Source organism: Numida meleagris, chromosome 2 (assembly GCF_002078875.1).
Source record: "Numida meleagris isolate 19003 breed g44 Domestic line chromosome 2, NumMel1.0, whole genome shotgun sequence".
In the NCBI taxonomy this organism is placed as follows: Eukaryota; Metazoa; Chordata; class Aves; order Galliformes; family Numididae; genus Numida; species Numida meleagris.
This window is the reverse complement of record NC_034410.1, coordinates 19309637-19327754: the sequence shown is the minus strand read 5'-3', so window position 1 is coordinate 19327754 and position 18118 is coordinate 19309637.

Below are 18118 nucleotides of genomic sequence, written 5' to 3'. Positions count from 1 at the left end.
TGCTGATCATGTCGCACTCCCAACTTGCTTTCATTAAGCTCTGCAAATATACTGCAGTTCTCGCAAAATCCGCGTGCTGGGTAAGCCAGAATCTCTCTTACGGTTCTCACATATCCACTTATGTATTTGTCTCCCTCTCAATTACTGTACTTCCAGAGAAAGCACATTGTTGTTTATTATTATCCAGTGCATTCCGTGTCCTGGCAGGAGAGAATTAAGGTCTGGCAGAGGAGGAAACTGAACGTAGCCCAGGAAAATTGAGTGCCATCTGAGCAGAAGGATAAATAAATACTCTTATGTTTAGCATTATTTTACAAAACGGGCATTCAGTACCCTGCTCCTAGGTGAGACTTCTGCAGCACATGCTCATTTTCCATCCACCTTCATTTTAACCTTGAGGGCTCTAACACCCACAGTACTCATTTAGAGACACACTGCTTTATGTGCCATCAGAAATGCCCCAAAGCTAACAATTTCAGCTAATGCAATTAATTTATTAAGTGTGTAGTTTACATGTCATGTTTCTGAGTCATTTTTATTCAGTGGTATTGGCATAACTGACTGTCAGATCTGAGACAGTTGGTTAAAACATGTTAGTGTTAGGGAGGATGATCCAAAGGGGAGAGCTGGGGGTGCTGGGGGTTATGTGGGGGCTCAGTGCGGGGGGAGCCCGGTGGCCCCCAGGGGTGTGCTGAGCCCCAGGGGTGAGGGGAACAGTGGGGAGGAGGATGAATGGAATTTTCATCAGAGAGAACGCTGATGCTTGAAGTACCATTATGCTGCTGGGAGATGTGCATTTTAAATACTCACATTTAAAATCCTTTGCTTTTAATTTTCTGTTTGCATATTGCATGAGTGTGCATTTGACCGAATAGCTGAGTGTGTGTAAAAGGAAACTCTAAAGCAAGGAATCATCACTTGAAACCTGCAGCTGGAGAAAATTTATTCCAGCTTCCCAGATGTGCTCAGGCTCAGCTTGGCTGTGTTTAAGTGCACAAAGAACTGAGCAAGCAGGCAGTATGTGCTTTTATTGATAGCTGTTGGGTGTAGCCATGAGAACCTGAGTTCATCCTGCTGGCAGCAGACAGGGTAGAGCAGGCAACAGCAGGCAGCATGCAGCCCCTCTCTGTGTCATCCCAAACCCACCTGCATCTTCCTCTGGAACAGGGGCTGCTTGAACCCTGTACTGCTCCTTTACTCCGTCCACGGCTCATTCCTCAGTAGTGCCTGTGGTGCAATAGTTGTGTGTAAAATGGATCATTTCACCAGACTGAGACCCCAAATTCAGTCTAGATAGGAGTAACTGGAGCTAGCTCCCTTTCTCAGAGCTGGAGAGCAAATGATCTGCATTGAATTGCATGTCTTCAGTTCTGTGGCACACTTAGCTGCTAGTTGAGGATTACTAACACGTAGTGGCAGGGATCTGGAAGAGCCACTGTGTGTGTAGTGTACAGAGACCTGCAGGACAGGAACCAGTAGTCGTCCTGGGCCCTGTGGTATGTCTGCCACAGTGATGCACATTGGGATCCAAAGAAAGATGATCTCTGAAAATTAAAAGGTGGAATTCAAAACTGAGACACACTTATTTGTTCAGATACTGCATTGTCTGTAAAGCTGCAACACAGCTCCATAGTTCAATGTTTTTCTCTTTAACAATTGCTGAGCAGCCCCATAATAAATAATGTTATCCTCTTTACTGTCATTTTACATTTACTGAGCATATAATTTATCTAGACTCGTAAAGATAATGCACGTAGCTTTTAATAAGCATAAAAATAGTTCAGGGTAAACAAAAGAAAGACTGTGTGGCCATGGGAGTGCTCTCCCAGCAGGCAACGAAAAGATGCTGCTTGATGTTCCACAGGAAACTGGGGAAAATGGGCACTGGCCTGGGAATGTGGAGATCTGCTCTCGCAAGGCACCGATGTGAATCTGTGCCCTAGACATTGCCTGGCTGAGGCCTTGGGGCTGATGTGAAGTGAGGGGCAGTGCTGTCCACGGACGGCAACCTCCTGACCTGCAGCAAGCAGTGGATGGGAGAGAAGGGATGGGAGCCCTGTTTGCCCCAGTGTCTGGGTGAAGAAGCCCTGGAATGGCAGAATGATCTGCAGGGTGGGGACACTGGAATCAAGGCACTCTTGGTCTTTTCTGGCTAGAGAGAGCTGCCGTTATGTTTTTCTGACGATGGCATCTGCACTCACAGGTCAAGGTAATATAACAAAAAAGTGACAGAACCCATTTGACTGTAGTGACTTATGCTGGAATCATAAGGTTAAGACGGTATAATATTTGGCAATTTGTGTTAGATTCCTGATTGCACATTTAGCCACCTCTGATATTTATGCACAGTATTTTTTGGAATTAAGTAAGTTATTAAATATAAACTCAGAAAATTAACTTACCATGAACATTTTCTTTTTAAATAGCCTACAGATACTATTTTATCCTAGGCAGATGAAATCTAAGATGAATAAATGATATACGAACAAGCTGATTTTGCCAGCTTTAGGTACAAAACTTGTAAGGACCTCTGCTTCTAGGAGAAGGTGCAAGTGATGTATGTTTCATGAAAACATCAACCTCATTAGATCTAGCTAGTTAAAAGATCTTGAAAAAAATAAAAATACCAGTGACATGACTGGAATGCGATGGCTGGGTTTCATGTAATCGGGTACGGTCATTTAAAATATACACATCCACATCTGAATCCTTCACCCTGGCTTAAATTATATTTAAAAAAAAAAAGGTAGTCGATTCTGGGGAGAAAATTACTTCATCCAAAAGTGAATGTATATAAGCTCAGTCTTCTTACCATGCATACAAAAAAAAAACAAAACAGAGAGCAGTTCAGCTACAGGTGAGATAAAGCCCTCCTGCCTGACAATGGGAGAGATTTAGGGGAATTAAAAGCATTCCTACATTGATCTGAAAGTGCAGACTGTTTCCTTTATTTGAATGTTTTGTGCTACAAGATGTCTGCAAGTTTTAAGTATTTTTTGCTAGCCTGGCACATAACTTCTTTTGAAGATATGTGGTCAAATCTTGTCCCATTTTAACAGCTGGAATGACTGTGAAGGTCTTTTCCAAACATAGATGATTCTATGTTTTAACATGGACTAAGCTTGACAGTTCTGGCTTTTAAATGCACTTGCATATTTAATTACTTGGGAAAAATAATTCACAGAGACTTGGTGCAATGCATGCACTTCATGGATATACTTCTGCAAGTTAATTTTTCAAATTAAGCATTCACTCCCCTCTGCAAAACCCAAAGCTAGAGATCCCTTCTTTATCCCATTTCAGCTTCTGACTTAAAGCTATTTAATCCACACAGTTAGGGCTGATTAGCAAACACTTTGGAAACTTGAAGGAAATGGGATTATCTTGCAAAGCCACTGCAGCACCAGAGTCCCAGAAAGGAGTTAGGGATCCTCATGACTTCTCAGAGACTGCATGACATGTGGCAGGATGCTGGAGTTAGGGCTTTCAGTTTTCATGGTAGAACCATAGATTCATAGGATTGTTTGAGTTAGAATGGACACCTAAAGGTCATCTAGTCCAACTCCTTTGCAATGAACAGGGTCACCTACAGCTAGATCAGGGTGCTTCAAGCCCCATCCAGTCTGAGCTTGAATGTCTCCAAGGACAGGGCATCCACCACATCCATAGGTTATTCTACATAAGACTAAGTAATGGAATACGAGATCAAAAAGTAGTGAGAGTTTTACTAGAATTGTATTTCAGACATTGCCATCTGTTTGCTAACAGCAGCATGCCCTCTCTTTTTATATCCTTTGCCCTCTTGGATATGCTTATTAACATGAGTTGTCCTGTCAATGGATACCGTGGTACATTCACTTGGTGCACCTCAGTTTCCCCTGAAATTGGAGCAGAAATTCCTCTTAATCTTCCTTTCCCTTTTCTTACAGAGAATGGCCACTGCGCTCTCCCCACTTCACCATCTGGACTGCAGCAGGCTGGGAGTTTGCCAGCACTTATGCTGAAATCAAAAGGGATTTGGCTACTAAATTCCACGGAGAGCAGAATTAGTGGGGAGAGAGTATTCAGGGAAGTCCTAGCCCCTTCAGAGGAACACATTAGGGTTGGGAAGGGCCCTGGCCCTCTGAATTCAGATGGTGCTGGAGAGTGGAGTTTGCAGTAGTTGTGTTAAGGTCACACAGAAAGTGCTCACTCTGGCAGTGGGGCTACAGAAAGCCCATTGACCTCTAACTTATTTTTCCCCCAGTTATCAAATGCTCGGAAAGAATATTGCATTTAATTTTTATTTATACCCATGAGAGAGAAAATGTTTAATGAGCGGCTACATGCAGTAATGTGCCAGAGACCTAAGACAGAAGCAAGTCAGTGAAATCCTGTGTTCTGTCAGGCTGAGCATGCTCCTTCAAGAAAATAAGCTGCCAGCGGTTTTACTGTGCTGAGCCACAAATGTGCAATGTGATTTCGACAGATAAAGCTCTCAGACGGAGCTCACAGAGCCAGGCACGGCGATCCTGGAGACCCCCACGGCCTGGTGAGCCTGGATTCCCCTGCGGCCTGGTGAGCCTGGATTCCCCCATGGCCTAGTGAGCAGGCCCAGCACTGCAGGCTGTCTGGTGGTAGGAGCTGAGCTCCTTAAAAGAAAGGCTGGCAACACTGTAAGGACACAACCTTAAGCTGCAGTAAAATAAAGAGAGACGTGCTCTAGGATTCCCAGAAACTGACAATTGATTTGGAGCCCTGCAAATGAGCTGTTCCTAAAACCCCAAACCCTCCTATCAATCTGCCACAATAGCTTTTCTATGCTACATTTGAGTCATTGTATTCAGCTAGAGAAGCAGAAGTGTTCAAATAATTTCCTTCATGGAAAACATTAAAAGCTCTTTAAAGATCCTCTTTCTTAAGTAACTTTTCTGTGGAATGGGAACTGTTAATTAATGTAGATGATGCCATCTCAGAAAACAGTGAGCTTGGCTGCAGGAGGAATTTGTTCCATGCTTCTCCAGCCACTACCTTGTCTCAAAAAATACTTACTGAGGAGCCCTGATAATTTGAAATAAAGGTTATCACAGGATTTCTTCAATGCACCTGAACAAAATAGACACTGTTGAGCTGTCTGATACTTGTTAGTCTATGCTTTATAGGAATATATTTTCTTCTTATACCTGAGCTGCAATCAGTAATAGCCCGTGATGTAGCAACAGATTATGCTGCCACGAAATTAAAAAAGCAAACAGTTTGGTCATGAGTTGGCTTCTCTGCTCACCTAAATTAAATTAGATTAGGAATGATTGCCATTCCCTGGGCAGAATTAAAATGATAGCTGTTTCTGAGATCAGGAAAATACTCCCTGGACAAAATCTGAAGAAACTGAGGGATGCCTAGGATTTAATTATTCATCTTGTGATACTCAGTGTTTTTCCCACCACTCAGTCACCAGAGTCATGAGGTTCTGGGAAGCTGAGCTTTTTCTTCAGAAACTAAATTCTAGGCCTTTAAAATTGCAAAGGGAGAAAAGAAAAAAAAAAAAGAAAAAAAAAAAGGAACCTCTGGAGTTTTAAAGAAATCCAAGAGAAAAAAAGATTAAATGTTTTGAAAGAACTGCTGTGTTCCTACATTTTTTGAAAATTTGTGCTGGACAATATCAGCCCTCTCTGTCTTCAGCAGATCTAAACAACTGATACTGTTCATGGAGATAATTTTTAAGCCATATAGCACCACCTTGTTCATAGAGGAATGCCCCAGCGCACCAGGATAGGGCAGAGAAGCCCCAACACTGCTGCAGCATGCCCTGGCATAGCTGAATGAATGCCTCCTGTCAGTGGCTGATCTACACAGACAACCAGGTGTACCTGCCCTCAACCAGCAAGCAGTATTCTGTATTCAGAGAGCAAATTTTTAAGCCAGGCTGACTCAAAATGGAGCAGTTCTGTGCTAACACACCCCATCCTGACAGCTAGGCTTTTGCCTCCGGAATGACAGCTGGACAAGGACTGTCAGATGTTTAAGGTGATAACAGTGGACAACTTAGGGCTTAGGGTAACCTAGTTCCCCTGTCCAACCATGTCCAAGAGGAGAATTAGAAGGAACTGTGGACACAGACAGAAGGCTTTCCCTTAGCGTGACTCCTCAGCTTGCAGCAGTCAAAGCACTTTGAAATCTCCGAGTTACTGATGATCTGCAGGCTGTCTTGTTAAAAAATACCTCAGAGATTTTTCTTCTACCAATTTGTCGAAACCCCTTTTGCCCTGTGGAAGTGAACCCCACTCTTGGGTTGGGCACGGTGCAAAAACAAAAAAAATACTCTGTGACTTCGTTTGAATTAAATCTCTGATAATTTCACCACATGACCTTCACAGTGTGAAAATGGTGACTAACATTTTCTCATTTATCATACTATTACCAGTCAATGATTTAAATATCTTTGTCTTAATGTTTCTAAGCCGATGTGCTGTTTTCTGTTCTATTTCTTTGCATCTGGAAGCAATTCTCAAAACGTGAAAAAAAAAATTAGGAACATAACATATGAAAAAATCCAATTTTTCCAACATATATTTTTAGGATATTTTTTCATTGTATTTGATAACTAATTTGCCAATACTACAAGCTACAGTTCTAACAAGCTCTTTCTTGCACAAATTCAAGATTCAATAACAAGATTCTGACAATCTTTCCCTTATGGTTGAATGAAACACTGAAAAATAGCCATAGAAAATGTCAAGATAAGTCGATCTAAACAACAAAAATAATGTTGTATAAAGGGAAAAAGCATTATTCTGGATTATATCTTCTACTTGCAGTGGGAAAAATGCAAGAAATGTCACTTCAAGGTTTTGTGGAAGAGTCTAATTTGAAGGAACTATTTATAGGGGCTGCATATTATGTTAATTTAGTTTCTCCTGACGTACAAAGGCTTCCTTTGAGAGCTTTTGTAGTAAGAGAAGGAAGAGAGCAAGAAAGGGAGAGGCTTTCACAAACAGAGTTATGATAAAAGCTGCTGTCATTATAACAGATCATCAGAATGAGAAGGAAATGGCAAGACACTGTTCATCACTTTGAGAAATGCTGATGAACGGGTCATGGTTAGGTAGGACTACCTACAATATTTACAAGGAGGGCTATGTTATCAGAAGAATGCAATATTTCCTCTTTGCAGGCTGTTTACAGACCCAGCCTGCTTTCTGCTACTCTATTTGTTATTTGCAAGATTTCATTCATACACCTCACTCAAAACAGGAAGAAAAAAATCATTTATATTTGAGAATGAATTTCACTTCACTGAAATTATTTTTCTTTGCGTAAACGGGATGAAAAATTTTCAGCTTGTGGATTGTATGCAAACAAGCTGTTTTAAGTGGGTTACATTCATTGTACTGAGGTCACTGATCATGCTGTTTTTTTCTACTGTACGTCTATATTCATGAAAAACAAGCTCTTTGAAGTGGAAAAACAGACCAGAACTGATGAACTATTGACAATGAATATAAATAATAGATAGCAAACAGAGAGGATCTGAGAACCATAGCATTTCAGGTTATGTTTTGGTTTTGATGATTTAAAAGGGATAGTGGCACAGTGGCCATCTTCACAGGTTGTTTTACTCATAAAACTCCCAATTTTTTCAGGGAAAAGAAAATCTTTACAATTGAATGCCTGCAAACAGCAAATATGATATGGATAGAGAATAAATGTTATCTCAGAAATGATGTGTTCCTAGACACTGCTTTGTGGTCAAGGTTTTTTTACTGCCACTGCAGATGGCAACCAGCTACTGCTTGGCCTGCCCTCACCATTAGAGCTCCTCCAGAAACATGGTGCCAGAGTAGCTTTGTTTGAAACAAAAAAAGCAAATAAACCATTAGAAATAATTACCTTGAAACTAATTCTGATTTCTTATCTGTAGCAAGGCATGTTCCCACTCACTCATACCAGCATCACTAACCAGACACAGAACACGAGTTGCTGTGGAAGCATCAGGGAGAACACAGGTACCTAGAGAGGCAGGCCAAGTGCTTGCGGGCAGCACTGCCTCTGTGAGGGCACAAGGCACAGGATTACTGGAGAGTTTTCCAAACTCATCGTCTTCACTCCAAAATCACCAGGCTACCAACATCACCATACCATGTTTTGTATATCACCTAGGCAGTGTGGACACCAAAGCTGAAAGCAGTGGCTCAGAAGGGCTGATGTCCACGCAGGTGCTGCTGGCTGTGGTGGCTCCATGGACACCATGGTGTAGAGAGCTCTGGCAGCTAGTATAGGGCTTTTCTGTGGTGTGCACTATCTGGTGTTGTCCTAATGTCATCTCGGATTTATTATCTGATGATCTCACGCAGATCACATCTTGGGCAAGGAAATCTCCTACATTTAGATCAGATATAAGGATGTATGGGAAGTAGTCTCACCATTGCTTATAATTCTTTTTCCTAATCCTAGTCTACAGTTAGCTGGTAATGCATAAAGTTAGGGTCCTCATCCTCTTCGAGATCTGAGAGAGAAAGTGTTCATTCATCAGTGGCTGCCAATTCAACAATACCCATTGAAACGTCATCATCACATTGAGCTGGCAGCTTTTATCAAGACTACAGAGTCAAAATGATTTGTTCTGGACGGGTGCTTCATTCAGCGTATTTGCTTGTCTTATCATCTCATCCCTCGAGGCTAAGGACACAGCACATCCAGATTTGCATCCAGTTATTTACATAACTACTAAGAATAGTAATAATCTTCAGCTTCATAAGTTGTCATAAAGTGCCCAGACAGTGTCACCTGCACTTGGACAAGAAGCAGTAAGCAGCTCCAACTTCTGTGGTAAAACATCCTTGTATACTTCCTTGTATACACAGGTTCTGCCCTTCTGATGTCCTTTTCGTTGAGGTTCAAGTGGCTGTGCCAGGTTCTTCCTGTGGCAGTAATGTCAGCGAAAAGATGGATCATCTGCTTCCTTAAGCTTAGGAGTTTGGCTCCCTCGATCTCCACTACACACAGCTCTTAGTGCCTGATAGTCTAAGTTTAGTTATGGCGGCAGCTTTCATGTTCTATGTAACAACTTTGTCTTCAACTAAGACTTTATTGAACTCACATTTCAGATTTGTTTTATCTACTTAGTGTCAGAATACTATTTAAATAGTATCTCAGTACAATTTGAAATTAATGTAAGAAGGATCCAGGCTTTAATCCTGAGAGCCCAACAAGGACGTGGCTCAGATGCCAGCTTCAGAATTTTGCAATGGGAAATCGCAAGTGTTAATACATCCCCTCCCATTATAGCAACTTCTCAAGCCTGGGCTTCTTGAAGAATCATAATCCAGATTCAGAGAAACAATTTCTTTCTGCTATAGCTCCTCTGGATTTTCAGTGCAAACAGATAGAACTGAATTGGAAAAAGCTGACATTTCTAAACATATCCAAGTAGGAAATGATTCAGTAATTCCAAGGAGAGGAGCCAACTGTGAAAGACCATATGCAATATGATCTATCTGGAACCCTAAGCCAACCTTTTGTTTTATGAGCTTCTAATCTTCCTATTTCAGTGTGTGGTGCTTTCCTTTTTCACCAGAAGATTTTGATCCCATGCTGGTTATTTTTGCATTGGGTAGGAAGAATTTGCATTGTAACTTTCTAAGGATCCCAATACAAAGGAAACTTGGGGTCCCTGCCCTCTGCTTGCCCCAAACCCGCTGGATGCCCGTCAGCCTGGGACAAGGCAGCAGCACACAGCTGATGTGCACTGCTCATCACCAATGGAGCTGCTGCTATTTGAATGATAAGACTTTGACCTTGGAATCAAAATGTTAATTTGAATTTGTTGCAGGAGTGGTCACTGAAGTATGCAGGTCATGTGGACTCTTTTATAACAGCCTATTTTACAGCACGTTGAGTCACGGCATCCTCTGTGAGAGCAATCAAAAGCATGTTTTACCTAATAAGGAAACTGCTGAGGCAAATGAATATCTGTACTGTTTTCCAATACATTTCACACCAATAATTTTTTCAGTTTTATGAAGCATGATGTGGTTATCTTTGAGATGGGTTCAGTGTACCAGTGCTTGACTTTAAACAGAAAGCCACTGACATCTCTGGGCAGATGTGTACAGGCACTCGAAAGCCCAGAGCTCCTGTTAGAACTGAATGACACGATTCATTTAAACCTCCCTCTTGTCCCCATTGCTTGCTTCTCGCCACAGAAATACCTACTTCTTCCGTAACAAAATGATGTTTTCATTTGATACATTTGACGCTTTTATTTAGGAACCTGCTTACCTGTGCTGAAGTAGTTTAAGTTTCACGTGAGAAAAAATGAAGTCCAATTTCATTTTTCTTATTTCTTCTCCATGCAGTCTTCAGGCTTCTCAGGCCTGATAGTGTAGTAGTAGATAGCCTGTAGTGTAGAAGCTGAAGATGTATCTATCTGGCGTGCTGGTTGAAGGGCCAGCTGCAGTGTTTGCTCTTTAGATGATTTTGCATCATGACTCTGTACACGAAGAGCATTCCATAAATTGTCAATATTAACATTAAATACTTCCTAGTCTTCTCTCTGACATCTGCAAATCACTCTTGACTTCCTTATTAGCATTAAATAATGCCAATCTTCAGTCTATCATCTAAAAACTGCTAGTGGATTTTTTCTTCTTTAAATTGCTGCTGAATTGCCAAAAAGAATGTGTCATTCTACATCTGCAAGACGATAGTAATTTAGAGTGGCACTGAGATATTAATTAATGGTCCATGACTGAAGCATGGAGTACAGATTTTTTTGATTTCAGATGTATATCAACACTCTGGCTTTTGTACTGTACTTTACACATCAATATTCAAGTCTCCCTCTTTGGATCACAGCTTCCCTTGCCAGCAGCCATGGCATCAGTCCTAGCTGCTTGCACAAAAAGTTAGGAACAGTGACATTTAAGCCTAGCAAGTGTTGTGTTTCTTTTCATCATAATGGAGCAATCTGTACGCTCTTGTAAAACCTGTTCTTTTGCCCCTTGAACATCCTTTTCATAATTACATTATTAGAGATTCTTTGTACATGATCAGACTAAAAAAAGGAAGGACGTTCGCATTTTACCTTACTTCTGATTTGATCTAAAAAAATTATCTTTATTTTTCTGGAATTTTGCAGTGCTACCATAGCAATTTCCATAGTGTTACCACATCACATCTTACTGAACTGGGACTCTTTAGTTGCTGGGTGAGAAAGTCACTAAAAATGTCTACAGAAGACGGTGCTGAAAGCTGAGCTGGGAATATTTTTCCACTCAGCTCCTGAGTACAATTAGAATATACATTAGTGAGGAATTTAAAAGAGAAATAAAGCAGGGGTCCTCTTGGACAACACAGAAAAACAGTTACCCCCAAAATGTTATTGGAAAATGATAGAGTTAGTCTAAACACCATCACAGACTGTAATCAAACAATTACTCTTTCCTTTGCCTGATTATTTATAATGTTGCTGTGCTTAGTTAGACGCATGAAGTGCTAGGCACCACATGGCTGAGAGAGCAAATCGTTCTCATAATATGCACAGTCAAGTCTTTCTTGTGCTTTGCCAGTAAGAACTGAGTAAACACAGAGCTTGTGCTACTCACCTTCTCATACCGACTGCCTGGATCTCCGCAATCCTGCTGAGCCCTGGAGGATGGAGCTGCTGGCACACTGCCGTGGCAGAGTGCGTCCATGACATGGCTGCAGGAGCCTCACGCAACAGCCTGCAAAGTCCTTTCCGGGTCCTCTTTGTAGAGCTCGGTTATCCGCCCTCTGAGCACAAGAACCCCAGCCTAATACGTGTGTACATCAGATAGAGCAGAGAGCCAAGGGCACAAATCCTTTGCAAAGCAGAAACAAAGGGCATGAGACTTCGCACCGAGCCCCCTCCTCTGTGCTGGCAAGGAGGCTCTTGCATCACACTGACAGCCCGCCAGCAACCAGGGCAGGATTCCAGGCATAGGTTTAGTTCTTAGGATGAAAGGTGCCGTATAAGTGTCAGTCATCGTGTTCCCTGTTGGCACGGGGTTAGGTGACTCTTTTTATTACCGAGGCTATTCCTAGAAAATGTAAGTGCCTTAGAAAGGGAGAAGGGCTCCAAGTACAAGAAATCTTATAGTCTGTATAAGGGTGCCTTAGGTATCTCAATTAAGTACCGATGAGATCCCGAGTGATTAATGACCAGAGGAAATAGCAACTGGTTTATGTTACTTGTGGTGCAGTGTCACCCAAGAACCCAGCAGGGGGATCAGAGATCTGCTGTGCAGGCCACACATGCAGGCACGGGCGACCAGAAGCTTTTCCAGACAGAACCGTCAGTCTCTAGTATTTCATAAACTGAGTAAGAAAGTCTTCAACATCCTGAAGAGATAAGTCTAGAACAAAAACTATTTTTTTTTTCCATGTGTACTAATTCACCTATTAACAAACTTTCCAGCTCATAGGAAAAATCTGCACCCAGCTGGCACGTATCCTTCTATGTCCTTGCACATTCAAAAGAAGCTGCATCTACACCAGCAATTTACACTCTGAGAATATGTTTTTAAAGTAAGTCACCTTGCCAACTCCATTTTTGTTTGCTTTGTGGTGTGGTCTCAGGGTGCACAAGCTTGATTGCTTTCAGATTAAATTAAAGCAGAAGACGCTTCTGGACTGTACCTAATGTGCTCCTGGTGGCTGCAGCACATTAGGTACAGTCCAGAAGCATATCTTCATGCTTAATTTAATCCGAACCTCCTCCGCCCCCTCTCCACACCCCAAATAGCGTGGACATTGGATCCCCACTGCCAACTGTTTCACTCTACGGGCCTGCTCCTGTTGCACGGCACTGCTTGCCAGTGTGGGCGTCCATTCAGCCTTGCCAGCACGACTCATGCTGATTTATGCATCTGATGATCTGCTCAGCAGTATGGGTCCCTGCAGCTTCCGATTCACTGGGAGCATGTCAGCGGACACGTCTTCAGGCCTGCAAGCTGTAAACTTCAAACTCCAAACTTACAGCCACATGTCAGGCTGGTCGTGCGTTGCTCCTCAGCTATACCCACACTGCCCCCAGCTCCTTCCTTCGTGATTCCCCACAACATTTTCTTATCGTTTCTTTACAACTTTGGTGGCACTCAGCCCTATTCCTTCTTGAGATATCGTTTAAAATCATTCCATGTATCAAAGGATAGAGAAGTTAGAATCTATTGAGTTAGCAGGCTTGAGACCAGAAGAAATTCTGGATGTGGACAGACAATTATTTCACCTATTTCAGTTACCCACCTACTGCACATCTGTTCCTATCTTCTCTGCTTTTCCATTTCTTCCCAGAACAAACAAATCCTGGAGCAGACTGCTTCCTGAAGCCCAAGGATTGGCTAAATGCCCAAATTCAAAAATTGCTTTACTTCAGACAAAAAAGAAAGTCATCAAGGTAAGGACTTGAAAACTCAGCTATAAGCACCTGTTCATCTCTTCATAGATGAAGTTCAGTTGAGTGCATCTTGATTCTAAAATTGTCCTGACACTACTGGGAATGTTGGCTCACAGCAAAGGAAATGAGCAAATGAAGCAGCGCTGCCAGACGCAATGCTGTGAACATCGAGCGTGTTGGGAGCAGAGGGACGACTTACTACGCATTTCACGGCCAGCAACAGATTTTACTGTCATACTTCATTTTCCACGATGTTCAGACAGAGGAAGGATGCATCAGAAAGAGTACGCACATCTCACCTGGGGCTGCACAGAGAGGGGATGCCTGTTCTTATATTTTCATGCACCAGGACAAGGTTTTCAGGCTTGAGCAAGCTGTGGTCACTGTGAGAAGGGAGTTTTGCTGCTGCCCTCCAGAAATAATATCCAGTAAAGGAGGTGCTAAAAACTCAGTATGAAGACAAAGATAAGAACTTCACTAAACAAGAAAGTTTATTAAATATGTGCTCATGGAGTCTGAACAGAAATCCCAAATCCATTTGTCCCAGGCTCCTTCAGAGAATGCCAGTGGCAGAAAATAGGACAGGAACTCATCCCTGATTCAGAGCTGTTAGACACTCTCCGGAGCTCCTAACTTATTCTTCTTTCCTGTAAAAATCCAATTTTAAAGACCCAAACCAGGGAGGAAAATAGAATTTGAAGCTGTTCATCCAAGGGGAGTGTGGGCTATTTACCCAAAGGCAATGACTCAAATTCAGGACTCTTTGCAAAGTCCAGAAATTCAGACATGAGCAGTTGTTGGCACCTGGCTTTCTCTGAACTCTTGGCTTGACAAAACCAATTTTTGTTTCCCATACTCAAAAACTAAAGATTTTTTGCACGACAAAGTTTGGTTCTGAAGCAAGAAGCTCGAGATTCCCTGCTGCACGCTGGTGCAGTGGTCAGTGCTGGGGGAAGAGCTATCCCTCTGCTGCTGCAGTGGGGAGCCAGGGGCCTGAGAAGACTCCTGCTGAAAAACATGGCTTCATGAGAAGGTAGGCAAAGAAAACCTGTTAGTTCAGGTTTTATTATAGAACAGCAGAGCCCCGTGAAAGGTGCAACAGATCCTTGCTTTGTGCAGTGATCTAGAGAAAGGGTTCAGATGCAGCCAGGTGGAAGAGAATGTTCTTGTTTTCTTTCAAAGTTTACCCTTGCTTTTGTTGTCCCAACTCACTGTCCTTAGAGACACTCAGGGCCCAGAGCCTTTTCAGGTCAGTTTTCTTATTTACTGTCATTTGCTGACGATTTCAGACCCCCTAGTCCCATTCACCCTCAGATACCTCCTGCTGCTATTGTTACCTATTGGGAAAAGAAAAAAACAAAAAAAGGATACTACCCCTCCTCTCAGACATGTTTTCCCCAATGAGATTCCCTCTACAGAGGTTGTCTCTCACATTGCTCCCACACCTCTTGCTGCCAGTTGTGCCTGCAGAGCCTCTGCTGGGTCCTCTTTCAAAATGACTGTGATTCTTAACTGGGAAAATAACTGGTTGTCTCTTTCATCTCTGTTGTCTCGGGGCTTTCAATAATCGCCTTTCCAGCAGTTGTTTCTTGCTGCTAACAACACACTCGCTGCCGGTCGTGTTCGCTCTGCAAATGTAGAAGGGCACCTTTGGGGAGCGGCTATGAGGGCAGCCCTGCCATTTTTCTTGAGCTACGTGAGCCATGGAGCTCTCGTGTGCACAGACCTGTTCCCCACTGGAATCTAAGAGGCATCCATCGCCAGAAGCACAGATCCTCTTCACAGCCATCTTATAACTCAAGTGTTTTGTTTCTCCTTCCAAACAGTATTTTAACAAACAGCTGAATATCACCTTCTGAGAAAGGTTTTATATTTTACCACAATGCTATTACTTCTTCTGTCAATAACTGAAATAATTACGTGCGCTTTTTCTCATACAGCCATGTTACTGTTCGTCAGTGTCCAGAATACTTCTTGATGTTGTTTCCAACGTATGGGATCAAGTGAACAATTTTCCCAGCGTGCAGATGGTTACAGATCACCTCTCACGCACCTCAGGACAAGGGGCCACAGCACAGACTGAAGGACGCCGGCTTGGAGCAATACTGCTGGCGTCAGACAATGTGCAGGCGGGCTGAGAGTGGGCTGCAGGGCTTCCTCCCCTCCCTCGTGTACTATTTCTCTGCGGTGTCTTTATTTTTACCTTTTGTTGCAATAATGACTCATTGCTCTTAAAAGCTGTAACGCAGAATTCTCCAGCAGCTCCCAAACCAGGGAATGCTCCTTGACGCAGGGAGTGGGAGAGTAAACAAAATCAGTCTCCAAAATAGAATGGTTAGGAAAGAAAGAAGCAGCAAATGCAAGTGTTTCATGGAGCAATTTGCCAGAAATACATCAAACAAGTGAAAAAAACTCAAGTGACTGTCCCTGTTCTTTGGGAAGGCAACAGGAAAGAAAGATGGCCCTTAGCTGTGTATTTTTAAAGTATTATCAGGAGAGAGGCAGCAGGTTCTCATGTGCGCAGGTTTGCACAGGTAAGCGTTGTAGCGTTGACGTCTGTGCCAATGACCAGTACACAAGGAGATACTGATAGGATATATCACATCTGGGAGGAAAAGAGGACTTTTGAGAGATATCAGCTCTAGCAGCAACCAATCTGAGTAAAAAAAAAATAATCAACCCAAGTACGGCAGAACTGTAACCCGTCCTATCTCAAAATACAGTGTATGATGTTATACTCACTGTGCCAGAATAAACTGTAATAGGGATCAGATATCAAAATCAGGGGGGGGAAAAAGTAATCAACGATCCTGATTTAACCTGAGAAAAAGGAAAGGCTATTCAGCATTAGCAAAACAGAACCAGATGTAACTTCAAGAGTGAGAAGGAAAAGAAGGTGGTATTACAGTACAGGGTGCTACCAAACCCAAGGGTAGGGGAAACATATGAAATGCAAGGATTTTTGCAGGCCAGCACCCAGACTTTGGACAAAACTGCTATATCTGTGTGTTTTGCATTGTTATATTTTGCAAGAGCTTGCATTTCTGGTGCCTATAACAATGTATCTTTAAAGAAATAGAGTCCTTCTCAGTCTCCAGAGTGAAAAAGAATTTTTCAAAAGGGAATCATGAGCAGAATATTACCCCGAGTGCTGGGGTCCCTATTAAGAACAAGTTTGTCTCAGCTTGCTAATGGCTTCTGAGCTAATCTGAGATTTCAAAGAGAAAGCCTCGCACTGCAGAGCACTGGGCACGGCCGTGCTGCGGAGGGTGTTCAAGGGCTTCATGCAAAGGGTAATAACATCTAGAAAATTCATTTTTGTGGAATGGAATACCGCGTCTGCTCTAAGGTGGACAAGAGGTCAAATACCCATTCTCATTAAAAAATAGAAGAGTCCATGCAGACAGAAAGCAAATGCACAGATAAAAAGAATGACGGACAAAATAAAGGTGTAGAAGCGGCAAACAAAAGGTCTAATTCAGAGCAAGCAGACAAAGGACAGAAATAACAAAAAATGCTGTTACCATTAACAATGTAAAGAAAAGAGTCTTATGTTTTATGCATAGTGCTCAATACAGCGTGAAATGAACTTATTTGTGCTAAATATATATATATCGGATCTGGACTATTATTTCCACTGCTTAGAAGCAGCACTGTGACAGTGCGAGACCCCAATCTCACACTGATCTGCTGGCCTCCATATACAAGCTATGGTGGTGATAAATGCAGTCCCACAGCATTATGATAATTTCATGTGCTTTTAAAAATAAGTATAAGCCACAGTCCAAAACCTGGCTGGAAAACCTCACTGAAATCACTAGAAGGACACTGGAGGAGGCTGGGGAGAACAGAGCAGGGACTGAGCAGAGCAGTGCAGGGAAAGAATGGAGCATGTCTGGTGACCACGAGATGCTCTGAATCCGCACCAAGGAGTCACTCAGACACTGGGGAGGCTCCTGGCCACAGTACTGTCTGCACATCCTGATTTTAAGCAGATTGCAGCCTGACAAGTGGGGGATACAGTTCTCTCCCCTCTGCTACAGTTTCCTCTCAACAGAACCATGTCTCAGTTACCTGTTTTAGCCCTGAGTTCTCATGGATCAACTCCCAGAACACACTATGGAATGGAAAACTAAATTAGATTTCCTTCAATTTAAGGTACAATCTCAAAAGCAACAGGACGGGTTGCTGTGCAAGCTACATTTCCCTGTGCCATACACTCACTGACAGCAGTGGGATGCCCCGGGCCTTGGGCAGTTTCATGCAGATCGAAGTGTGCTTATGGCAGAAAACTGTTTCCTCAACAGATAGGATTCTCTGTTTCCTGTGCATTTCAGAGCATTTCCACTGCTGACCTTTTAAGAGCTCCCGTGATAAATTGCTTGGAGGAGCAGCCTTTCTGTATCTTTTTGTCTCATTAAGATGTTAAAGTAGACTTAGTAAGCATAGCATTTGGACAATACCCAGGCAGCAGAGATGACCTCTCTTCTGCTACCTAAACAGAACTGCAGACAGAGCGTAGTTTTCTTTAGATGTACATTTCAGAGGGATGCTAAGAGGATTTCACAGCAGGAGGTTGGGGATTGCAGAAAAGGATGCTGCAAGTGAAGGTAATTCAATTGTTCGCTCTGGTTTTGGAGCAGCATGCCCATTTTATCCTCTCAGATGCTCTCAGTCCTTCTCTGACTTTTAGAAGTTAATGGTATTTACAACACTATGAGT